General features: G+C 43.8%; 1 long non-coding RNA gene across 18 annotated transcripts; it reads right to left on the bottom strand.

The window, feature by feature from the left end:
• Positions 1 to 259: 259 nt before the first annotated feature.
• Positions 260 to 26,047, bottom strand: LOC147367750 (uncharacterized). Of its 18 annotated transcripts, none has more exons than XR_015169306.1 (5): positions 25,565 to 25,704; positions 25,357 to 25,420; positions 22,175 to 22,506; positions 9,496 to 9,743; positions 4,434 to 5,839 (listed from the first exon to the last, which is right to left on the bottom strand). It is a non-coding gene; the product is annotated as an uncharacterized LOC147367750 (long non-coding RNA). The 18 variants fall into 18 exon arrangements; XR_015169308.1 differs by having other exon boundaries at positions 22,436 to 22,506; XR_015169318.1 differs by having other exon boundaries at positions 22,175 to 23,451; positions 25,362 to 25,420.
• Between the last annotated feature and the right edge of the window lie 244 nt (positions 26,048 to 26,291).

The raw sequence follows: 26,291 nt of genomic DNA, 5'->3' as shown, positions 1-26,291 counted from the left end.
CTTCCTAATCATGAGTATATTTTACATTTTGAGCTAACATTTATTGAGTACTTACTATGTACAGAATCCCCTTGAATTTATCCTATGAACTCAGACAGTCATCGCAGCAACCCTGGGTTATAATCTCCACTTTAAAGATGGGGAAATTGAGGCACAGCTCTGTTAAGTAACTTGAGGTCACACAGCCAACAAGGGGCTGAACTTGTACTCTTTAAATTATTCCAATAAATATATATTAATTGGTATAGAATATGAAAAATATGGTTGTATATTTTTTATTTGATTTAATTTAATGCTTTTAAATCAAAGTATAGTTGATTTATAATGTTGCATTAGTTTCAGGTATACAGCACAGTGATTCCATGTTAACAGTATATTCTTTTTTAGATTCCTTCCCCTTATACGTTATCACAGAACATTAACTAGAGTCCTCTGTGCTATACAGTAGGTCCTTGTTGGTTATCTATGTTATAAATAGTAATGTGTGCATAGTTAGTTTGAGCTGACTTCAGTTCAGTAATAGTCAGTTGCTCAGTCGTGGCCAACTCTGTGACGCACCCCCCCTGCCAGGCTCTGTCTATGGAATTTTCCAGGCAAGAATACTGGAGTGAGTTCCCATTTCCTATTTCAGGGGATCTTCCCAACCCAGGGATGGAACACATTTCTCTTTCATCTCCTGCATTGGCAGGTCGATTCTTTACCACTGCACCACCTGAGAAGCCCCAATGGGTATATGTTAATCCTAAATTCCTAATTTATCTCTCCCCTCCCTTTCCCCTTTGGTAACCATAAGTTTGTTTTCTGTGTCTCTGGTTGTACAATTTTAAAAGTTTGGACCAAATCTGTACTCTGTATCTTGGCCTTGCAGAGCTATTCTGATCTGGCTGCTGCCTCCCTCTGCCCTCTTCTTTCTTAGCACTTCCCTCCCTTTGCAGAAACACCAGGCTTCAGGACTCCAGATCTTGACTGGAGCTGTTCAGGTCAGATCAGTCACTCAGTCATGTCTGACTTTTTGCGACCCCATGAATCTCAGCATGCCAGGCCTCCCTGTCCATTACCAACACCCGGAGTTCACTCAGACTCATGTCCATCGAGTCAGTGATGCCATCCAGCCATCTCATCCTCTGTTGTCCCCTTCTCCTCTTCCCCCCAATCCCTCCCAGCATCAGAGTCTTTTCCAATGAGTCAACTCTTCTCATGAAGTGGCCAAAGTACTGGAGTTTCAGCTACAGCATCATTCCTTCCAAAGAACACCCAGGACTGATCTCCTTTAGAATGGACTGGTTGGATCTCCTTGCAGTCCAAGGGACTCTCAAGAGTCTTCTCCAACACCACAGTTCAAAAGCATCAATTCTTCGGCGCTCAGCCTTCTTCACAGTCCAACTCTCACATCCACACATGACCACAGGAAAAACCATAGCCTTGACTAGACGGACCTTTGTTGGCAAAGTAATGTCTCTGCTTTTGAATATGCTATCTAGGTTGGTCATAACTTTCCTTCCAAGGAGTAAGCGTCTTTTAATTTCATGACTGCAGTCACCATCTGCAGTGATTTTGGAGCCCAGAAAAATAAAGTCTGACACTGTTTCCATGTTTCCCCATCTATTTCCCATGAAGTGATGGGACCGGATGCCATGATCTTTGTTTTCTGAATGTTGAGCTTTAAGCCAACTTTTTCACTCTCCACTTTCACCTTCATCAAGAGGCTTTTGAGTTCCTCTTCACTTTCTGCCATAAGGGTGGTGTCATCTGCATATCTGAGGTTATTGAGATTTCTGGAGCTGTTATCTCTACCCAAATGCTCTTCCCTCCAGACCTGTTAGCACAGGTGAGATTCCAACTGCAGGGGAAAATGTGTGCTTTAATGGGAAACTCTGTATTGTTTAAAGGATGTCTTCCAGGTTTTCTGATTGATTTCATGGGAGCTATTTTACAACTCTGGAAATCATAGATAACTGATTGCCATGCAAACTAATTTGTGTTTATAGACATGTAAATTCTGTCCTGTCCACAGGGGTGCAGTTGACTTCTCCCTGGACTGTGAAAGAAGCTAGTTTTGCCTCTATTTGCACATTCATTGCCATGTTCCTCATCTATACCTGTGTCAGTTCTCTGGATTCTCCTTTGAACTGGTTGTAAAATCTTCTTGGTGCCCTCACTGATTAATGAAATAAAAGAAATCTTTGGCCCATATTTACTTTCTACTTGGATGAAAGTCATGATGCTATCCTTGTCTGAAACTATCCTTTAGTAACAGTGAACTCTGACCCTGAGCCTGTCTCATTCATTCACTGAAAACCTACTCAAGTGTTGGGTCCTTGGGATCAGGGATGAATTAAACACCATTCCCACCACCTACTGACTCCAAGTCAGGCCAGAAGGAGAAGGCATAAGGACATGGAAACTGTAATCAAAGTGAGGACCTGAGCCTCTACTGGCAACACAGAGAAGGTTTCCTGAGAATCAAGGTAAAAATTAATGCAATGAACTAATCCCACTACAACAAATACTAAAATTCCATCCCCTAGATGGGACAAAATATAATGTTATGCTGAATATTATTTGAATTAAGTGAAGTAAACCTTGGCAACATCTGGTTTCTCATGAGATAGGTTAGTAATGATATTTGGCCAGCACTTGGCTTGAAATAATAACTATACTTGAAATAATACTATATCCTTTTCCAAAGAACATAGTTTAATGTTTCCAAATCCCCAGGACAAAACTGATTAGTCAGATTTATCCAAACAACAGTCAATCATCAAATAGCCATCCCCATGGAAAGGAAAATACCTATCTACACAACAATGGAACCCTAAAGCTTTCCTGACACAAGACAAAAGGAATGGGAACATGTGTGAGTCTGAAATTAAAGCTAAGACAGGCATACATTTAACTGAGCTTTGGATTGGTTATCCATATACAAGCTTGTCTCTTCACAAGTCAACTGATTATATTCTTCCGTATTGAAAGTGTCCTGTGCAATTAATCTATCCATTCATTCATCCATCATTCATTCTAAAATCTTCACTGAATAACTTCTTGGATCTATAGCCCCTCAAGGGATATATGATGAAAAAACAGACTCAGCTCCTGTTCTCAGTCTTGTGGCTATTGATGGGGGAGGGCCCACAGTAAATACCCATAGAGCAATTAAAAAAAAAAATTATTTCATTGTGCTGGGTCTTAGTTGCAGCATGCAGGATCTTTTGGCTGCAGCGTGTAGGATCTAGTTCCTTGACCAGGGATAGAACCAAGTCCCATTCAGAGAGCACAGAGGCTTAACCACTGTACCACCAGGGAAGTCCCAATAATGCAATTTAATTCATGTTACAATATAAGTTATATTCAAAGTTCTGTTAAAAGGAAGGCGATGGGGAGGGTGAAGGAGGCAGGGAGAACTTGTGAAACAGAAGGTGTTTTGAGGAGGCCAAGAAGCCTCCAGCAAAAGAGACACACAAGACGAGTCTGGGCTAGACAAATCCAGAGTGACCGCTCTCTCACTTCCAAGAGTATGTGCATCAGGAGTGTTGTTAGAGCATAATCTTCACAAAGCTAAAAACATGTCTTTCCTACAAATGTAAAACCGTGTCCAACCTAGAGGGGTAGGATGGTATGGGAGGTAGAAGTGAGGTTCAAGGGGGAAGGGATGTATGTATGCCGATTGCTATTTCAGGTTGATGTATGGCAGAAACCAAGAGGATGTTGTAGAGCAATCATTCTCCAATTAAAAATAAATAAATTTTAAAAATTAAGAATAAATAAATAGAATAATCAATAAGGACCTACTGCATAGCACAGGGAACTCTCCTCAAGACTCTGTAATAACCTATATGGGAAAATAGTCTGAGAAAGAGTAGATATATGTCTATGTATAACTGAATTACTCGTACACCTGAAATTAACACACATTGCAAATTATTTATACTCCAGTATAAATAAAAAATTTTAAAAAAACCCAACGGTGTCCAAAGAGTTTTTCAATTCTTTCATTAATAAGATATTAAAACCAGTTCAAATGAGAATTCAAGGAACTAGGTATTTGTAGGCGATTTAATAAAAAAAAAATCCCAGACTGAATATAAAATTGGCTAATAAGCAGTAGATTTTTGATTGTTGACAGAGGGGGTCCTGACCTCGCTGAACCCTATCCCTGGTTCAGTGAACTGGGCTAAATGTCCTACTAAAGACCTGTCAGTCATGGAATTGTGGGCCTCTCCAATCAAGCTTGAGATGATCCTGCAAGGATAAAGTTAGATGCCAAATGGTCTTATCCACACTTGTATTTTGGATTCCTTTTTCCTATGTCTTATGTGTGGGGTGCGGTGGAAGTTTGTAGAAAAGCAGTGTGTAGGCAGTTGGTGTTTGGAGGAAGAGAGCATTTGTATTTTAAGGTCCAAGGTATCACAGTGTCATAAAAATCATCTGAAACGTGAAATTGCCAAGAGAGTTTACTGGTGATTTTTCAGTGCAGTTCAGGGCTTTGACCTTTATTAGCTTTCTATTGGGAGAAGGCAATGGCACCCTACTCCAGTACTCTTGTCTGGAAAATCCCATAGACGGAGGAGCCTGGTGGGCTGCAGTCCATGGGGTCGCGAAGAGTCGGACACGACTGAGCAACTTCACCTTCACTTTTCACTTTCATGTGCTGGAGAAGGAAACGGCAACCCACTCCAGTGTTCTTGCCTGGAGAATCCCAGGGATGGGGGAGGCTGGTGGGCTGCCGTCTATGGGGTCACACAGAGTCAGACATGACTGAAGCAACTTAGCAGCAGCAGCAGCAGCAGCAGCTTTCTATTGATGAAGCTATTTTAAATCTGTAAGGGCTGAAGTTAATGTGTAGATTTTTTCTTTTTGTGTTTTTTTTTTTTTTTGGTAGAGATGCAAAATTTCTGACAGTGTTAAGCTCACATAGTTCATGCTGCGATGACCTCTGTGGTATTTCAATGGTAGTGGGTTTACCCAGTTGGGGCTTCTTTCTGGTCGGTTGTAGCAGCAGTGGTGGGACCAGCGGGATGAGGTTATTCGCCAAATCCCACTGAGGTCACTCCTCCCCCGCACTTTGAGACGATTCAACCAGCACAAAACAAGAAAGAAGCTGGTGGGTGTTTTCAGGAAACAAGAAGTTTGTTATGACAGACAAGTAGTCTGAGGGGGAGCAAAGTGGTCTGAAGAAATCAGTGAGCCGTGTTAAGGAGAGCGTACGTTCTCCATTCTAGACTTGAATGCAAGGCGTGCATAACCTGCAGAGGGTCTGAGCCACAGAAAGACACCTTCTAGCATGAGTGCTCCAGAGACTGGAGTCAAAGAAAGCAACAGGAGGCACAGAATTGTTCAGAGCTGGATGAGGAGGGCTCGGGTAATTTAGAGAAATATCGAAGTGGCAGGATTTACTGAGTTGGTAACGAATCATGTGAGGAGTTAAAGAGAAGTCAAGACTCTGTTAGTTTTCTAATTTGAGTGTCTGAGATAAGGTGTACCATTTTAGAAAATTAATTAAAAGTAGGTTTAGGGAAGAGGGTTGAAGATGGTGAATCTATTCCTTGAGATAGTGAGCGCCCGGTAGGAGGTGGTAATCTCAATGCACAAGATAAAATGCACGGAGCCCTTGGGGGTCTTTGTTTTCCATGATGGGCCAGCCTCGAAATAACATGCACCCTTGAAAGTGTTTACAGAAGAGACATCCTCTGAGGCTCACACAACAATTCTGGCGTAACAGAGGCTTCTCTCATCCTTGTAGCCAATCATTTGTGAGGATCTGAATGCCTCTTGTGTGTTGGGTGTGTGCTGGGATGAAGTTACTCAGACAGGTTCTTCATCTTCTGAAAGTTCATTGTATCTGAGAACGGAATAACAACAGATGAGATGGAGGGCGGGAGGGGACTTGAGGGTCACAGGAAAGAGCCCCCTCCCACTCCTGGTGGCATGCAGCCACTCCCTCCGGGAACCCAAGGCCAGCTGGTCACAGGGTTTCTGTGTGGCCTTCATCTGATAAGAAGTCACTTGCAGGAGGAAGGGGAGAAAGTAACTAAAAATAAAGTGGTTTCTGATGCGAGTGTTTTGCAATCTTCTTTGGGTCATTTTAAGGAACAAGACCCTGTGTTCTTGTAGGAAGAACTTGGAAATCAACAGCCATAGATGATCTGAGTCATGAAATGTTTAAAGGCCTGGACCAGGCTTCTAGAAATCCTTCAGACATTGCTTCTGTCTAAAAAGAAGAGAAAACGTAATTTTCCTTTTCCCTTCTCTCTTCTCCCTCTCTCTCCCTCCACCAATCACCCCAATCTCTCTCTCATATTCTCTTCCTCCCACAAACTCCCATCCTCCTCTCACTCTCAACCCTTTCTCTCTGAAATGCAGGTGCTGAGAAATAAATTGATTTGATGTCTTTACTCCCTGGTCAATAGCATGATGTCACCATGGGATCAGGTTCAGGTACAAGGTCTCAGGCCTTTTTAAGTCTGCATATCTTTCCCAAAAGCCTTTGTTGGAGGGAGGCTAGATTCCCTAATTATCCATCTCTCAACCTGTCAAAGGCTGCCCCATCCTTCTCCCAGGTAGATTCGATCCTCCTTGCTTGAGGCTCACAAGCACTTGACGTGCATATCTCTTTCTGTTTCTTATAATAGCAGCCTGCATGGGCAGTAAGTTTCACTCTTGTGGCCCTAGTGCCTGCCACAGTTCCAGGAACACAGCAGGTGCCCAGTAGTCTTTGCTGGATGCAGGAATTTGCCACCAGATCCTCAGTACCTATCATGGTGCTGACCACTTAGTAGGCTCTCAATAGTCATTGGCTAAATGTATGAACATAAATTCATCCCTAGTGGCTCAGTGGTAAAGAATCAACCTACCAATGCAGGAGATGTGGATTCAATCCCTGGGTTGGGAAGATCTCATGAAGAAGGAAATGGCAACCCACTCCACTATTCTTGCCTGGGAAATCCCATGGACAGAGGAGCCTGGTGGGCTATAGTCCATGGGGTCACAAAAGAGGTGGATACGACTTAGTGACTAAACAACAACATGAACATAAGCTCATCTTTTCTCTCTGATTGACAGGTATTAGGTGAGCCATTGCTCTATGATTCCTGTTCCTTCCCCACCTCACCCCTACCCCATCCCCACCCATGAGCCAAATTTAGCACTTTGTACATGGCTAGTGCTGGGCACATATTTTTAAAAATGTGTTTTTCATATTTATTTTGCTTATTTATTTAGCTCACTGGATCTTAGTCGTGGCATGCAGGATCTTTGATCTTTGTTGCGGCACGCAAACTCTTAGTTTTGCCATATAGGATCTAGTTCCCTGACCAGAGATTGAACTCAGGCCCTCTGCAGTGGGAGCACAGATTCTTAGCCACTGGACCACCAGGTAAGTCCCTGGGCATGTGTTCTTAAAGTTATTTTGACGAGGAACTCTCTGCACTATTTTCACAATTTTCATGTAAGTCTAAAATACAAATTCATTTAAAAAATTAATTCGATCTTCCTTTGGAAATTTTCTTCTACCAGTAAACCACCAGAACACTCGGGAAGTTCTTTTTATAGCTCTTTTCATTGACAAGCCTGCCTTTTATTTCACAATTTACATAGATTTATTTGAAAAACATTTATATCATCATATGCCAAGAGCCACTCTGGGTCCTTTGTAAATACAACTCATTGAATCTTCATAACAACCCTGTGGTATGGTTATAAATAGTACAATTATCTGTCTACAAATAAAGCACTGAGACATAGAGAAGTTAGGTAGCAGTCATCAAGAGGCCCAAAGCCACATGGGTCTGGTCAGCTTAGGATATTCCTCCTTCCCTGGGTCTTCTTTACTCATGAACTGAGAGATGGTCTACTTCCACTCAGCCTAAAGAACCTCCATCCCTGGAGGTGACAACACACACAGCTCGAGAAAAGGTCACTATGTCTGCTTTCCCTGGACACTTCCTGAAAGAAAGAAAGATCACTGTTTCCATCAGTCTGCATGTGAAGTCAACTTCTTGTCCACCCTCAGGGGCTGAGACCAGGTCAAAGCCAGCCAAGCCGTCAAGTCTCCTTGCTGGTGTGAGCAAGAGTCTAGCTCATCTTCACACCACATAGGATACGTTGTTCTAACTTTCTGAGTCAGCTCATCCATTCCAAAACGTTTTATCTACTCCTCTGATGCTGACCACTCTCTCCAATTTCTGTCTCCAGACACCTGGCCCTGCATATCCCTCTGCCTTGTTGGCTACCTGAAACTGCCATCCCCTTAGTTACCCGCAATTCCTCAGTACCCCCTGCATATCCCCCTACCTCTTTCCAACCTGTAGCCATTGTTCTCCTTTCCCTCTTCCTGAAATAAACTCTACTTCCTGGCCCATCTGGTGGATTCCTACCTATTTTTTCCTAACTCATCCCCACATATCTCCTCCTCTTGGAAATCTCCCTTGACATTACTAGAAGTTGCCTCTGGGGCCCCATGGACTGCCAAGCTCATGGATTCACCATACTGCAAGGTTATTTCCAAGTCTAGTCTTAAATGATTCTGCACAACTTTTCTCAAATTTTTTTTGATTGACAAATATTTACATAACTGAACTGCACAGATCTTAAGCATACAGTTAAATGGAGAAAAGAGAGGGAATGTGTGCTCAGTTGTGTCCAACTCTTTCCAACTCCGTGGACTGTAGCCCCTGGGGCTCCTCTGTCCATGTGATTTCCCAGCAAGGATACTGGAGTGGCTTGCCATTTCCTTCTCCAGGGGATCTTCCTGACCCAGGGATCAAACTCACTTCTCCTGTGTCTCCTGCATTGGCAGGTGGGTTCTTTACCCCTGAGCCACCTGATGAATTTTTAACAATGCAGACACTCATGAAATAAAGACATCAATCAAGATTCAGAGCATTGCCAATAGCCTGGAACATTTCCTCATGCCTCTTCCCCATCTCTGCCCTCATAGGCACCATTGCCAGTATCTCTCACCAAAGATACAACTTGTGATCTTCAATTTTATATAAATGGAATCATACAGTATTGCTTCCTTTTTGTCTAGCTTCATTCTAGCTTTCATTCAGCATGTTTTTGAGATTAATCCTTATTTTATATGTCAGTCATTTATTCTTTTTTATTGCTGAGCAGTATTCATCGAAGGAAGATACCATACGTTGTTCATCCATTCTTCTGTCGATGGACTTTCGGGTTCTTGCCAGCTCTGAGCTGCTATAAACAAAGCTGTTGAAAGCATTCATTTACAAGTCTTTTGTAAAACATAGGTTCTTACTTTCGGGTAAATATTCTTTCAAAGTGTCTGATCTTCCTGGAACCAACTTATCATTTTCCCTCTTACACATGTTCAGTGTCTCCATGTCTTAAAGGCCCAGGGCTTTTAAGGACCACCTTCACAATAAGCCTACGAAAAAGCCACAGTTAACCCCAAAATTCAGAGGAGCCAACGGTCTTGCCCAGAGTGTTGCCCCAGGGACAAAACAGGACGAGAGACTTCTAGACTCAGAGCCCTACCTCTTTCCTTTCTGACAAAGATATGCTGCCCACAGTTTGTGTATTTAGGAAGCTCCTTCAAGTTAGTCCATTTTTCCTCCCACCAGTGTTCTAGGGCCCTTATGTGAGCCCAGAATTCGAGGGTCCACAAAGCGCAGGAACCGCAAGTTCAGAACCCTTTTTACTTTTGCCTTGTCTTCTTGCTACCCTGGTAAACAAGTATCAGCTGGACTGCTCTGGATAGTTCAGTATTCTTTGAAAACCATGCCCTGGAGAAGAGGAGAGAGAGAGTTGAGGCATTTAGATATAATTCACATGGTGCTGGAGTCAATTCAATGAAAACTTTTTTTTAAGACTATTTTTTTTAATTAATTAATTTATTTATTTTGAATGTGCTGGATCCTGGTTGCTGTGCTCCAGCTTTCTCTAGCTGGGGCGAGCGGGGGCTACTCTTTATTGTGGTGGCCTCTCTTGCTGCAGAACACGGCCTCTGGGTGCATGGGTTTCAGTGGCTCATGGCCTTAGCTGCTCCAAGGCATGGGGGATCTTCCCATACCAGGGATCGAACCCATGTCCCCTGCATTGGCAGGCAGATTCTTATCCACTTTGCCACCAGGGAAGTCCTCAGTGAAAACTTGTGAGTGCCTATTTTACACTAGTTGCAGAGAACACGAGAATGACTAAGGTCTAGTCTGAGTTACAGGGAACTCACAGCCTAGTGAGGTAGACAGATGAACAATATTGCAAACAAGCAAGGCCCTGGCACCGACTGTTGATTGTGGGCGAGACTCGTTTTCTAGAGAAATTGAGATTGGAAGCTTTCTTGGAGGTAACAGCCAGTGCTTTAACCCTTGAAAATTGACTAATTAGATTGCTATGCTTGGAAACGTACGAGCCAAGTCGTAAAGTTGGAAGAGTACAATTAACACTCTATCGATTGGTGGATTTTCCAGAAACTAATGCCTGTGGCCTGTGATTTGTTATGTAAATGAATATCAATAATGTTCAGGTAATGAAAGGGATATTAATAATACGGATTATTAATTCGTCTCTGGTCAAATAGTTGTTAAGATGACATGGCAGTGCCCAGAAGAACGTGGCTGGAGCCTAAGGCTCATTCAAGGCCATCGTGAATGACTGACAGGGGTGAAGGTGGCTGGTTGGGACTGGGTCACCAGGGGCCCCCGTGCCAGACTGCATAGAGTTTGACTTTCCCTGATGGGGATCAGTAAATAGACCCAGGTTTAAGAGGATGCTGGAGCATTGAGAAGATGGACTGTGGAGGAGGAGGAAAGAGAAGGAGTCGTCAGATGAGAGATGCTGCAGGCCTATGTGTGTATCAGGGACAGAGGGGGACAGGCAGAGAGCAAGAGACTCGGCAGAGAAAGAGGCATGTCTTCAAGGACGTTAGCAGAGCAGAAAAGAAAGGGGCTCCAAAGCCGGATCTGTGGATGGCAGCCCAAGGGGCAGAAGTACTTACATTGGAAAGTGGTGACACATGACCAGCTAAGGGCAAACTGGAGATGAGAAGTGTTTTGGGGGAAATTGGCAAGAACAAGGAAGTCCAGTGTACTGGGCCACCAGCCCCAAAGCCAACACACCTGACAAGTTGGTCAGAATGTTGTTTGCTTTTGTATATGTTTGGTTTTTGCTTTATTTTATGTCTTTTTTAGGCAAATAGCAGCACAGACTCCTAGGAGCAGAAATAAAGGGAATCTCTCTGAAGGCTTAATCAACCACTGCAACAGAAATTAAAATTGGGAAGAAGGGCTCTTTCCCTCCTCATGGACCTTCTCCTAGTGGAAATGGGGCTTCCAAGGGACTGGGAGACCTGAGCTCTTGTGTTGCCCTCTAACTGGGAGACCCCAAGTACATCATTGTTCCCCTTCCCCACTTTCATCAGCCAAATTCCTGCCGTACCATCCTTACAAGCTGGTTTTGAAGATCAAATAATACTGTAAATGAATGAAGTTTATGAAAATGTAGTGCCACGCTAAGTCACTTTGGTCATGTCTGACTCTTTGTGACCCCATGGGCTTTAGCCCACCAGGCTTCTCTGTCCATGGGATTCTCCAGGCAAGAATACTGGAGTGGGTTGCCATGCCTTCCTCCAGAGGATCTTCCCCACCCAGGGATTGAACCTGCATCTCTTAAGTCTCCTGCATCGGCACACAAGTTCTTTACCACTAGTGACATCTGGGAAGCCAGGTGAGAATGCAGAGTGCCACTCAAATAGGAGACACTCTCATTCCTATTACCGTTTTGGTGTGCCATCTGCCAGGAAGAAAGAGGTCCTGATGTCACCATCCCTTTACACCAGCACCTAGGAAAGGTAAAACTCTCACTGACCAGATTTTGTTTAGCCCGAGAAAATTTAAATGTCATTGCCCCCAAAAGGATGACGCATTTCATAGCATTGTTTCTAAGTAGTAATTTTCCACGAAGAAGAACAATGCCACTTGGCTTGAGGGTTTTTAGCAAGACTTACTTATTTTTCCCTCCTAAAGAACTTCTAAGGATTTCTGGAAGCACCAAATCATCCTTGAATCCTTTCATTTCCTACTAATTATCCACAAAAGTACTTGTGACTAATATAATAGGCTACAACATCCTGAAGAACATCAAGCTTTCATTCAGACAAATGTGTCTGGGTGACCTCGACAGAGCAGGGAGTGTGAAGCCAAAGGGACTTCAGAGGCGCCCTGTCCTGACCTTATGTAGGATCCCCACCTAAATGGTCTTCTGACACAGGGTTTTTTTTTCAAAGGGGGCAAACTTCTCATGGAGCAATAAAGCCGGGTTAGGTAGGTGCTGAAGGTGGAAAGTTCTTGGCTGTGTCTGTACCACACACTTGTGGAGTACATCCCCTACCCCACCATCACAACCCTCCATAGGAGCCTGTGGTCCGTGCACATGGAAATTAAACAAGGTACCCACGTTCCAGGAGCTTGCAGACTTTCTCAGGGTTACTGAAAGACAAGTTGTGGACTGTGCATACGTGCTAAGATGCTTTAGTCGCGTCCAACTCTTTGTGATCCCATGGACTGTAGCCCTGCCAGGCTTCTCTGTCCATGAGATTCTCCAGGTATGAATATTGGAGTGGGTTGCCAGGTAAGGGGATCTTTCCAACCCAGAGATCGCGCCTGTGTCTCTTATTTTGGCAGGTCCTTTGCCACTTGTGCCACCTGAGAAACCTCAGCTGCTGACTATCTCTGCTCAGAAGAGCCTTTGTTGGGACTTCCAATTCGATTTCATTATCTGCCTATGAGAATGTGACTTCATTCCTTCAGTATCAGTTCAATTAAATTATTCTGTCACTTTATGCCAGACACACTGTCCTAGGCCCTGGGGAAACAGGATGTAATAAGCAGCCCTTGCCCCAGGGTATACGTACAGCCTAGTGGATGAAATTGACCGGGTTCAAGAGTAAGAAGGGACCCAACAAATGAATGGATAAAGAAGATGTGATATATACAATGAAATAATGATGTATTTCCAAAGAAATAATACTCAGCCATAAAGAAATAATGAAATAATTCAATTTGTGGAAACATGGATGGACCTAAAGATTATCATACTAAGTGAAGTAAATCAGACAGAAAAAGGCAAATATATGATATCAATTATATGTGAAATCTAAAAAAATGATATAAATGAACTTATTAACAAAACAGAAATAGATCCACAGACATAGAAAACAAACTTACGGTTGCCAAAGGGGAAAGGTGGGGAAGGCTAAATCTGGGGTTTGGAATTAATATATACACCCTGCTGCTGCTGCTGCTGCTAAATGGCTTCAGTCGTGTCCAACTCCGTGCGACCCCATAGACGGCAGCCCACCAGGCTCCCCTGTCCCTGGGATTCTCCAGGCAAGAACACTGGAGTGGGTTGCCATTTCCTTCTCCAATGCATGAAAGTGAAAAGTGAAAGTGAAGTCGCTTAGTTGTGTCCGACTCCTAGCGACCCCATGGACTGCAGCCTATCAGGCTCCTCCGTCCATGGGATTTTCCAGGCAAGAGTACTGGAGTTGGGTGCCATTGCCTTCTCCGGATATACACACTGCTGCTGCTAAGTCGCTTCAGTCGTGTCCGACTCTGTGCGACCCCTTGGACGGCAGCCCACCAGGCTCTTCCGTTCATGGGATTTTCCAAGCAAGAGTACTGGAGTGGGGTGCCATCGCCTTCTCCGGATATACACACTACTATACATAAAATGGACAAACAGCAAGGACCTACGATACGACACAGGGAACTAAGTACATCTGAGACTAACACAACACTGTGAATTAACTATACTTTAATTTAAAACATGGTTAAATTTTTTTTAAGACTGTAGGATGGGACCGTTGAAAACCCTTTCTAATTTCAAATTCACACTTTTTGAATGACACGTGTCTAACGCGTTTTTTCCATTTGTTTGTTTTTAGAAATCATGGTTACTCTTCTGTCAACCCGGAATGAAACAAAGAATTGAGAATGAATCGGGTTAACCTGACCCATGTGTGCAGAGATGCTGGACATTTAGAACTCCTCAGATCTGCATAGGAGCCAGGATGTTCTGTCCTGCAGCCTATAGTGGTCAAATTAACCTGAATCCATCCGAAAGCCAACTCTCCTCAGCCAAGTCAGCAGAGGCTTCAAGTTACAGCATAGGGGAAGGCAGAATACAAAGTAATACTATAATACAGAAGAGTTTGGTGAGAGCTGAGAAAAAGGAGAAAAAAAAATCATTTTAAGTGAGCATTGGGCAAAGTCTTGCAGACTCCTACAAAACATACACAGGGGAATCCTTCTCAAGGTTGAATTAGTGACCAGACCAATTTTACCCTCCCTTAAAAAAAAAACTGGCATTGATTAGTGCGTGTGACTGAATGAGCTATTTGGAGCTTTAGGTCTCATTCCAAGAAACTGGCAGCGTCTCTCACCACTGATCTCCCTAAATTGATGGATGGCAGCAATTATATAGAGTTATTTATGTAATGTGTTGTAATAGCAGCACACGTTGGCTGTCACTTTGAACCAGACAGCCCCTCGCCCAATTATAAAGAAACCCTATCACAGAACTGCCTTCAACAAGGGGGCCGGAAGAGAGAGAGAGGAAAATAAAACCTCTTCGTTCCACCTCCCACCTCTCATGGAAACAGAAACTTTGAAGCTGTCAGAGGAAATAATGTCCCTTCTGTAGGGATACTTAACAAGTATTGTTCAGTATTAATTTGTCTTTGTGGTTTATCAGTCCATACGGGCATTTACCCCTGCTTGTCCTCGGAGCAAGTGAAGATGAAAGCAGACTGAATGCCGTTCTTTCACTCAATGAGCATTTAATGACTGCAGGAAATGCACAGCTCTAGTCTGGTCTCTAGGATGCAAAGGTGAAGCAGAGCTCCTGGGCTCCGGAAGCTGGGTCCCTGGTGTCTCCAAGATAAGAACAGGAATAACAAGCATAATAATCACGGCTCTCATTTATTGAGCACCTGCTGTGTACCAAGCCTTGAATTAGATGCTCTAACACACAGTCTCATAATCTCCGGTGAGGCCTTCTCCTCTCTGGTCCTCCTGCCTTCCATCACTGATTTCTTTGTTCTTCCTTGAACATCTAGGTGTGCTCCCACCTCAGGGTCTTGCACCATTTCCTCTCTCTGAACTGTCCTTCACCCACAAATCCACATCTCATTTGCTCACTCATGCAGGATTTTGTTCAAATATCCCTTTATCTGGTGGTCCCTTCCTGACCACCAGCATCTTCACCCTTCCACACTTATTTGTAACACTTCTAACAAATTAGAGATCCCCTTGAAACTGACCAAGAATCAGATAGTGGTACAGTCATACAAGCTTGCTATGTGATAAAAACAACTGAATCGTGCATTTTAAGTGGGTGAATTTTATAGTGTGTGGATTATATCACAATATGGCTATCTATGGAGAAGGCAATGGCACCCCACTCCAGTACTCTTGCTTGGAAAATCCCACGGACGGAGGAGCCTGGTAGGCTGCAGTCCATGGGGTCGCTGAGGGTTGGACACGACTGAGCGACTTCACTTTCACTTTCCACTTTCATGCATTGGAGAAGGAAATGGCAACCCACTCCAGTGTTCTTGCCTGGAGAATCCCAGGGACCGGGGAGGCTGGTGGGCTGCCGTCTATGGGGTCGCATAGAGTCGGACACAACTGAAGCGACTTAGCAGCAGCATGGCTATCTAACAAACGAAGTAATAAACTGAAGAGACTTTAGTGTCTCTCCCTCCACCTCTCAGAGGCAAGCAGGACCTTTCCCAGTTTTATTCTTGGGGCTGAAAGAAGCATCAAGCAGAATTGTCATTCAATAAATATTTGCTGAATGAATGAACTTATGAAAAGGGATTTTGAAAAAAGCATTGATTTGCCACAAGTATGTTTGTACTTTTATTTTTTCCCCATCAGTGAAGATTGGGTTCTCCTAGAAGTTAAATCAGAATAACTCCTGGAATCTTTTGTCTGCTTCTCAAAGAATTTGTTGGGCTTCTAGATTCCTTTTTTTTTTTTTTTCAGTCAATTGCAGAGTCATCAAACCGAGAAGTGAAAAGAACACTTAACTGATATACTTTTCTAGATACACACTAGAATCATACACTGGCTCTGCCATTTGTAGTGTATGTCCTCAGTGAAATCACTTTTTTTAACCTCAGTTTTCGCATCTGTAAAATGGGGATCATAAAATCTTATACTGAGTTCTTACGAAAATTGAATAACAGAACACACATGGATTATCCTAGTAGCTTTGGGGTATATCAATACAATAAACAACCAAGAAGCTAAAGCACCTTGAGGATACTTAGATTTGATCCGAGGGTGCAAACGTTTCACAAAAAAAAAAGAAAAGAAAATCCCACATCTCAAGACAAATGAACCTAGATTTTAAAGCAACAAGAAAACGCCATGACTGCCCTTCTGCTGGGTGTCTAGTTTCATGCCCACCTCACCTCCTGTCATCATGAATGCAGACCTCTTGACTTCTGTGCCATGGGCATTGATCAGCACAGCAGAGTGGGGGAAGTGCTGGCTGAGCTAGGTTTGAACCTCGGAACTGCTTCTTTGTAACATTGAGCAAGAAGCTTGATCACTGATTCTCAATTTCCATTCCATAGGAATCACATGCAATTCTCCTCCTCTCTCCATCCCCTCTCTTGTTGACTCAAGGTGGAATGAAGTAACAGACGTGCAAACACAGCTCACATTCCTAATAATCGAAGTGCCTTATATTCCCTACCCCTGCTCACCCGGTGTCGGCTTTAAGGACTGTTCAGAAAGGCTTTCTTTCATTCATTCCTTCAATCATTCAATATTTAATGGATACCTCCTCTACTGAGCTTTGAGGAAGCATGGGTTTATAAGACAGACTTGATGGTATAATACTCCCCTTGCAGAGCACAGAGTCTGCAAAATCCCAGGTGAAACAACCCTCTCCTCTGTCTTTGAGACACATTCCAATTAGAAGCAGTGAGACTTGGGCTCCGGGGCTTCCCTGGTGCCTCAGTGCTAAAGAGTCCACCTGCCAATGCAGGAGACATGGTGTTCAATCCATAGTCGGGAAGATCTCACATGCTGTGAAACAACGAAGTCCATGGACCACAGCTACTGAGCCTGTGCTCTAGCGCCCAGGAACCGCAACTATGGAGTGCCCAGGCCATAGCTGCTGAGGCCTGACTGCCCTAGAGCTCTCGCAATGAGAAGACTGCGCACCCACAAAGAGGAGTGGCTCCCACTGGCCGCACCTAGAGGAGAGCCCACGAAGCAACAAAGACCCAGTACAGCCAAAAATAAAACAAATAAATAAATGTTAAAAAAAAAAAAAAACTTGGGCCACAGAACAGCAGCAAGCAGCCCTCTAGTCCTTCCTCTCCTTCCCTCTGCAGGGTCCCAGAGCGCTAGGGGTCCAAATTCCTAAAAGGAAGAACCTTTAGTCTCTCCCGCTGACCACACGAATGAACTAAGGAAAACCTTCTCTCTAGCTTCCAAGAGTTCTGGATTCCTAGAAAAGATTAAAATCTGACTCCCAGCCCCAAAGACCAATGGTACAAGATGTTGGACTGCCATTAGCTCCAGTATCAGAGGAACATCAGATAAAGCATCCACACTTGAAAATAGCATCCTGCCATTATTGGGATGATATGTGGATGGTATATGGATGTACCATTTCAGTGAACTTTCTCTGCCACACTTAAGATCTTCATTCCAAGAAGGGAGCTAGTCCATCTTCCATGGACCAATAGCTTCATTGGAAACACAGGTATTAATTAGTGATTTAAAACTTCGAGTAGGAGAATTCCATGGCAGTCTAGTGGTTAGGACTCAGGAATTTCACTGCCAAGGACACAGGTTCGATCTCTGGCCAGGGAACTATCATTCCACAACCAGTGGTTTGGCAAAGAAAAAACAACAGCAAACAGAAAACAAGTAATGTGAAATCCCTAAAAATAAATAAGTAAAGCTTGGAGGAGAATGGGCAGCATATCAAAAAGCAGAGACATCATTTTGCTGACAAATGTCTGTATAGTCAAAGCTATGGTTTTTCCAGTAGTCCAGTATGGATGTAAGAGTTGGACAATAAAGAAGGCTGAGCACTGAAGAACTGATGCTTTCAAACTGTGGTGTTGGAGAAGACTCTTAAGAGTCCCTTGGACAGCAAGATTAAACCAGTCAATCCTAAAGGAAATCAACCCTGAATATTCATTGGAGGGACTGATTGTGAAGCTGAAGCTCCAATACTTCAGACACCTGATGCAAAGAGCCAACTCATTGGAAAAGACCCTGATGCTGGGAAAGATTGAGGGCAGGAGGAGAAGAAGACAACAGAGGATGAGATGGTTGAATGGCATCACTGACTCAGTGGACATGAATTTGAGCAAACTTCAGGGGATAGTGAAGGACAGGGAAGCCTGGAGTACTGCAATTTATGGGCTCACAAAGAGTTGGACATGACTTAGTGACTGAACGGCAACAGAGTGAGCAGAATTCGACTCCCTGAGTCACCTTGTAAAAAAAAATCCTGTCCAAATATCAGGGCATTCTTATTGCTTGTCCTTAATCAGAGTTTGGTGGAAGGAACACATCCCTCCTTTCAAGAAATGCTGCCTGTACTGTGCTTGAGAAAGAAACAGCCCATCCCTGATCCTTGTCATCAGCTTTGACTTTGGGGCCTTGAAAGATGCCTTTGCAGGCTGTCGCAAGGCCCCACTGCTGTGCAGCATCGCGTGCCTATAAATGTGGGTGCTTAGATCTGGTTTCAGGATGTGTGCTTACACTGTCTGGAACATAATATTTGTCACATGGCTTGATTTCTCTGTTAAAAAACATCCAATTCTTTCATATCTAATAAATTATTTTATAGCATATTACCACGTGCATTATCTCACTTAATTTTTATAACAATCCTGTGAAGTAGGTATAATCCTTTTTACAGAGGAAGACACCAAGCCCTAGTAACTTTATAAGGAGTAAAATCAAATCCAGGTCCTCAGATTTCAAATCCAGTGTTTTCCATCTAGTCCATACGGTCTTGCAACATTTTCCTGGAGCCGTCGTTGAAATTAAATATATATGTGTAACATGTGTGCATGCGTGTTCAGTCACTTCAGACATGTCCAATTCTTTGAGACACTATGAACTGCAGCCTGCAAGGCTCCTCTGTCCGTGGGATTCTCCAGGCAAGAATACTGGAGTGTGTTGTCATGCCCTCTTCCAGGGGATCTTTCTGACCCAGGGATCAAACCCGAGCCTCCTGCATTGTAGGCAGATTCTTTACCTGCTGAGCCACCCGGGAAGCCCTGTACATATTACATATATATATATATATATATATATATATATATATATATATAAAATTGTTTTTATTTTGTGGGCAACAGTGAGAAATCATTTGGCCATAAAGCAACAGAGAACAGAACTCATTTCTTTTCTCTCTATAACCCTTTTGCAGTAATCCTGGGTATTTAAAGCAGTTTTAATGACTAGAACTTACTGTAGAATGCTTAGTCTCCATCTCAAAAGTGTGGGTTCTGTTTTCTATACCTGCAAGTCAATCACTGCAAGACTGAGAGAGAAAGAGCAATCCCTGGGGAGGAAAATGCTCTGGGACTCCCAATCACAGGTAGAACCATGCATGAAGAGCAAGCTTACTTAAGGAGTCCCAAAGAGCCAGCCGAGCTTCACTGGGGCATAACAGTATAATATGCACACACGTTTTCTCTTTTTTTCATGGGTTTAGGCAATAGATGGATTCCAAAGAGTTGCATGAAATCACGTGTTCATCAAGTCACTCAATATGTAGTTTTAACAGGGATAGTCTTTTGGGGAGAAATACCTAATTGTCTTTTCTCCCCTTCTGACTCCACACTTCTTTGATCATGATCTTCCATCTACTTACATCTGTTCCTCTTTTGAGCTATCTTTCTTGAAACATTGGCTCCCAAATTTCCTAGAATACATGGTTATAGAAGACTAAAACTAGAGGATTTTTAAGTTATCGTGTTTCTGGTTTAGAAAGTTTAACCAAGTTTACGCAGGAAGTCAGTGTTTAGAACACCCTACTGAGATTCAGCCCAGAGAAGAGCATCACCCACAGGGCTCAAAGCTCATGGACAGAAGAACTCAGGCACCAGGCATTCTGACCCTCTAACCCAAACTGCAAAGTACATGGAAGAGTCTGGAGAGATCTGCTGGAGAACGGGCTTACTGATGGCCCCTGTGACTACTCCTTGTCTTCCCACTTCCCAAACACACTGAGGTCAAGCCTCAGGAGCAAAGATTAAGGAAAACCATGTCAAAGAAGAAAAGGAAATGCCCACCGTCCAGCCCTTCAGCCTCATCTCCTACTAAGGAGCATCACCCTGCAGGGTTGTGGGTGGCCTGAGCCTCCAGCATGACTCCAGCTGATGCCTGGAAATTTCAGAGTGAGTGTGGCATGGGGTTGAGGACATAGGCTTGAAACTGAATCTCTTCAGTCCGAATTCCAGCTCCAGCACTTATTAGCTATTTGACCTTTAGAATAAAAACAGTGGCAACCTCACAGTGAAGATTAAATGAATTAACCTGTGTAAAGTGCTTGGAAGAGTCCCCAGGACATAGTAGGTCCTTCATAAAAGTGGAAGCGGTTCCAAGAAAGTTGGGGTGGATCTGAAAGATTTGTCTATTGAGAGATTCCCCTTTGTCCCTCCAGACTGACTCTACTCTTAGAAGACACCCTCCCTTGGGTTAATCTGCCACCAGAAAGTCCTTTGTAGGGGGCTGCAGGGGGGTGGGGGATGACTCCTTAAATCCCTGTTGTGTTTTCATCCTTGTAAATTCCCTCACCCCATACTGTACATCTGACTAAGGCCCCCTTTCCCACTCCAGTCTTCTGATCCAACTTGACTGAGAGCTCAGTGAAGCTTTCTCCACTTTCCAACCTGAAACTGTCATTTAATTTTCTTCAAATAGTCCAGGACTATGGTGATGAAAAAAGGAAGGCATTTCAAGAATACGACGTGTCTTTCTGCTAAGAAAGACAACAGAATTCAACATGCACACACTTGTCTCTATTTAAAATCTCTTCCATCGTATATCTGAAAACTGTGACAGCTTTTCCTGCTCAATATTTAAAAGCAGCTTAATCCCTCTTTCTAAAGAAAAGCTTCCCTAAGGACCAGCAATTCACCACAGTGTCAAAATGAGGTGAAATAAGAAAATAGTTCCAACTGGCAGTACTTCCTCTCAACATAATGCTTGCTACCCAGGAAAGTGTGGCGAAAAGCACATGGATTGAAAATCAAAAGACTCGTCTTTTCAGATCATTGTTTCCCCTCTGTTTCATTTGCTGTGTGACATTGGATATGGGACTCTCTCTCTCTGGAACTCCACTTTGCAGTTTCAAACCCAGGGGCTTAAAGTGCAACGATGATCTTTCCCTGCCTCTCTCATTTCCTTCCTATTTTCCTTTCTTCCTTCCTTCTCTTCCTCTCTTCCCATCTTCCTCTTTTCCTTTCTCTTCTTCTCCTTTTTCTTCTTCAATCTTTCTTCCTATTTTTTAATTTCAAATAGTAGAAATCCCCTTCCTCCCAGTAAATGAAGTTTCATCCACTTGGCCAATATCTTAAACATGAAGATGGAGTTGCTCTTTTGATGGTCTTCCCCTTGCCTTCAGGAGTGTCTTGGTAGCTAACTAGCATCTTATGTCTCCTTAGAACCTAGGTCTTTTTTTAGAAAAAAGGAAAAAATCACTGAATTATAGGTAAGAAACCACATACTGTAGTGCAAGGTACATCCAGTTTGGCATAAGACTTCAGTCCAAATTCCTTCTCATGCCTGCTCTTACCAGGGCACAACTATAGAGGAGTCACTGTACATGAACTACTCCTTCAACCCTCATCATCTGTAAAATGGGAATACTGTCTAGTCAATACAGTTATTATGAGGATTCAAGGGAAGACTGTATTAAAGGATGAGTTAAATTACTAACAAGGGCTCAATAAATATTGAGAAGACCAAATGTGCCACCCAACACCTGTAGTCCTGGAATCATGACTAATAGCACGCCCTTTCACTCTCAAAAGGTTCTGGTTTGGACAATAAATCATGACTGTTAATCTCCTAAAGTCACCTCTCCAGCTTTGATTCTGGGGCTCTCAAAACATGCATGAGTCTATGGATTGAGTCTTAGAACCCCACAAGGGACTGCAGACAACCTGTTAACGTTAAGGTATGAGGATGTGGCTGGTGTCACGGCAGAGGTAGGCGGGCAGCCCACAGGCACAGAGGAAACTTTTGTTTGATGCTTTTCTGCTTCTCCAGGGGAAGGGTCCCCTCAGCCCAATAACTGGCAAATTCCACAAGCATCCACGTTTGGTATCAGAGTGGACCAGAGTTCTGAAGGAAGCCAGTTTTCCAGGAAAGCCAGCCTTTGCTCGCACGAAGAGGACCTGTGTTGGGAGTCAGCAAACTCTTACTCGTTTCGTGTCTCCTGCAATCCTGGTGTTTCCTTTCCTTGTTGAACACAGACGTGCACGATTCACTCACACTGTTGGGAAATAAAACACTTGAACTATAAATTCAGAGCTGGGACTAAGCGAACACTGACCTTAAGAGTGTATTCTGAAATACAGACAATGTGCGTGGGGGCAGGGATTTTATGTGATAGTGGTGTGTTTGTGGTTCAGTTCAGTTCAGTCGCTCAGTCGTGTCTGACTCTTTGCGATCCCGTGAACTGCAGCACGCCAGGCCTCCCTGTCCATCACCAACTCCCGGAGTTCACTCAAACTCATGTCCATCGAGTAGGTGATGCCATCCAGCCATCTCATCCTCTGTCGTCCCCTTCTCCTCCCGCCCCCAATCCCTCCCAGCCTCAGGGTCCTTTCCAATGAGTCAGCTCTTCGCATCAGGTGGCCAAAGTATTGGAGTTTCAGTTTTAGCATCAGTCCTTCCAATGAACACCCAGGACTGGTCTCCTTTAGGATGGACTGGTTGGACCTCCTTGCAGTCTAAGGAACGCTCAAGAGTCTTTTCCAACACCACAGTTCAAAAGCATCAATTCTTCAGCGCTCAGCTTTCTTCACAAGTAAGTAAATCCGTTACCAGCCAACAAATACTTGTAGACTTTGTGTGTATGTGTGTTATTGATTTTGTTCCCAAGCCATTGACTTATTTGTAGAATTGAATAGTTTGTTCACAGAAAGCGAGCCATTTCAGAACTGTGTTTTAGGCTTCTACAACAGCCTTGAGAACAAGACAGTAAACACAAGTGGCACTTATCACTCGGGCAGGCTCCACAAACAGCATTTTGGAGTGTTAACAGCCCTTAATAAAGACTCTCACTGGTGTTGGTTAAACAAACAGGCAGTAAGGTGAGGAAGGCACTCAGTGGCCCATCTCCATATTGACTAGTTGTTATCCTACTGGCCTCGGCTGACACTCCGGCACATTCCCACCACAGCACCTTCTGACGAGAGCCAGTGGTATTCGCCACCTAGGAAACAGAGGTTGTATTGTTTAAACCTCTATTGAAACAGGTGGCTGTCAATAGACATTGTGCCACTTCCAAATGTTAGAGGAAATCTGGGGATGGAATTTGAATGTTTAAATATTATCATTTCTGGGATAGTTGCATTATTGATAGCGTGAGTGGGGCAGAAAGTTTAGAAAAACCAGTGACCCTTAGTATCTGTGAACAGCTTACTCATCTGCTTGGGAGGAAGGAGAAGGGAGGGGTGGGCAGTATAAAGGTTTTTGTGCAAATCACTGCACCACTTTAGAACTGGATCTACAGTTAGAGCTGGGCTGCTATTAGTTCTGTCCTAAATAAACTGGAATTTAAGCAAGGGTGATGTAAACTGTCTGTACTCCTCTTTTTCCACAATCAGTAAAAGCCCATCCATTTTCCCAGGTCCTCCTCAAACAGCACTCATCTCTTCTAGGAAATTTTTTCCCTCACACATCCCTCCTCTAACCCCATCAGGGGAAATTATCTTTTCTCCTCTGAATTCCCCCAATACAAATTTCAGCTGCATATGAGTCACTAGAGTTGTTTACAAACAAGGGAGGTACCTCTCTACTCCAACAACTGGAAATCCTGTTTCCAGTTTTGAATCCCTTAAAAGTGAAAGTCTCTCAGTCGTGTCTGACTCTTTTTGGCCCTTTGAACTGTAGCCTGCCAGGTTTCTGTGTCCACGGAATTCTCCAGGCAAGAATATTGGAGTGGGCTGCCATTTCCAGCTCCAGCAGATCTTCCCAACCCAGAGACCGAACCTGGGTCTTCTACATTGCAGGCAGGTTCTTTACTGTCTGAGCCTCCAGGGAAACCTGAATAATGCTCTCTAAGTGACTTGTATAGGCAGACAGAGCTGAGAACCAACCACTGCTTTTCTCCAAAGAGATTCTGATTCCATTATCTGGAGAAGGCTCCAGGAATTTTAATTTTTTTTTTTTTCTGTAGGAATTTTAATTCGTAACCAGCATCTTGGGGTTTGTTCCCAGTTCACATTTGAGAAATACTGCCATGGCCCTTGGGCTCTAAATGGGGCCTGACAGCTAACAGCTTAACATTGCTGTTTAAGGCATGTAAATCCTGGAAACTGAAGCATCCTTTGGTCTTCTAAGCATCACAGTGCTGTCTTCATATACAAGAGTGGAGGTAAAAGCTGAGGCAGAGGCGAATTGTTCTAATCATGGAAGAGAGAAGGCTGAACATGTAGGGGTAGGGAAGGGGAATGGGGGTGGGAGAGGGGAATAGGGGAAGAAACTGGGGTGGACAAGGCTGAGGAAGAGAAAGCAGGAAACCCACGACTGGGACACACGACCCCATCCCAAAACCAATGCTGAGGAATGAAAATATTTCAGGAGAATGAGTGAGAGAAAGTTGCTCAATCTTTGTGATCCCCGTGGACTGTAGCCAGGCTCTTCTGCCCATGGAATTCCCCAGGCAAGAATACTGGAGTAGGTTGCCATTCCCTTCTCCCAGGGATCTTCCCAACCCAGGGATTGAACTCAAGTCTCCTGCATTGCAGGCAGATTCTTTACTGTCTGAGCCATCAGGGAAGTCCTAATTTGTCAACTGTTTGCTCCAAGACATGCAAAGCAATCTCCCTCCTCCATCTCCCGTTATAAACCTTGAGTAAAGAGGTGCTGGGGACTTTTTCTACGTTGGCAAAGGTAGGAACAGGGAGACACTCGAAAAAGCAGAGTAAGAGGCGGAAGGACAGCTCACATCTGGCTAACATGTGTGCGCCTCATCGTTGCACGAAACAGGTGTTCAAGTATTTGGGAAACAAATGAAATGATTACTGGGAAAAAGTTGAGAAGGAAGACCCATGGTTCCTACCACCACAGAGGACGGACAAGGGTAGAAAGAGAAATGAAGTGGCCTTTGCCTTACCTTACCAGTTTGCAAAGGCAAATCCTAACTTCCTTAACTTCAAGTTAACACAGTACACGAGCATCTGCCAAGAAAGAGCAAGCAAGTTCAAAGCATCTAGTGCCAAAGAACCATCCATGTGACATTAGCTTGGCTATTGTTATTGTTTTGGAAAATTTGGGCAAGAAAAATTAAAGGAGGCAACTGAAAATACACAGAGGAAACTTACCACATTCCACGTATCCTGGTGTGCATGGCACTGACCTAAAAGCAAGCAGAGCATGAGATATCCGTACAACCCAGCTGGTTGAGTGAAAAGTTGCCTGGGTCCCATCTGTTCTAAGCCAAAGAGACAGATATAGCCTGGGGCTTCTACTCACAGTTCAGATTCACACAGCTCAGCAGCAACTCTTCCTTCTTTTGCAAGTCATGTTCCTTGGCTTGGAAGCTATATTTATCTCTGAACTGACAGAATTCACCTGATGACCTTAGAACAACTGTCCCAGGACTAGCACTGACTCAGAGAGAGACCTAAGCAAGAACCAGAAGCAAGTACTTTCGTTCTCTAGGGGTGTCCATGTGGGGTAGATATCCTTTGTTTCTGTCAGTCCAACACCCCTCCTGACTTTGGATAACTCTCTTCTTTATTCTATGTCATCCCCAGCAGAGCTACCAGTCTCCACATCCACCAGCATCCCCTTCCTGACCACAGGGTAGGTCATGTGACTCCAGAGTTGCCAATCGCAATGCTCTGGGCCCCTAGCAACAGTGGTTGATCCAGGCGTAGTTGTCTGTTCTAAGCGAGGCCGCTCAAAGTCTTACCTGGATTGCTAAATGGGTATTGGAAGTTAACAACCTGGAAAACATGTGAGTCTGGTGACCAGAGTCTTCCCTTGGGCTGGAGCCAATAACCAGAAGGACACTGAGCTAAGCAGTAATGAGAGGCTGCTCCTTGG

The sequence above is a fragment of the Bos grunniens genome, chromosome 8 (assembly GCF_055505025.1).
Source record: "Bos grunniens cultivar Pamir isolate PY7600 chromosome 8, Bosgru_T2T1.0, whole genome shotgun sequence".
Lineage (NCBI taxonomy): Eukaryota > Metazoa > Chordata > Mammalia > Artiodactyla > Bovidae > Bos > Bos grunniens.
The sequence above is the reverse complement of the archived record's forward strand: the minus strand, read 5'-3'. Positions and strand labels throughout refer to the sequence as shown.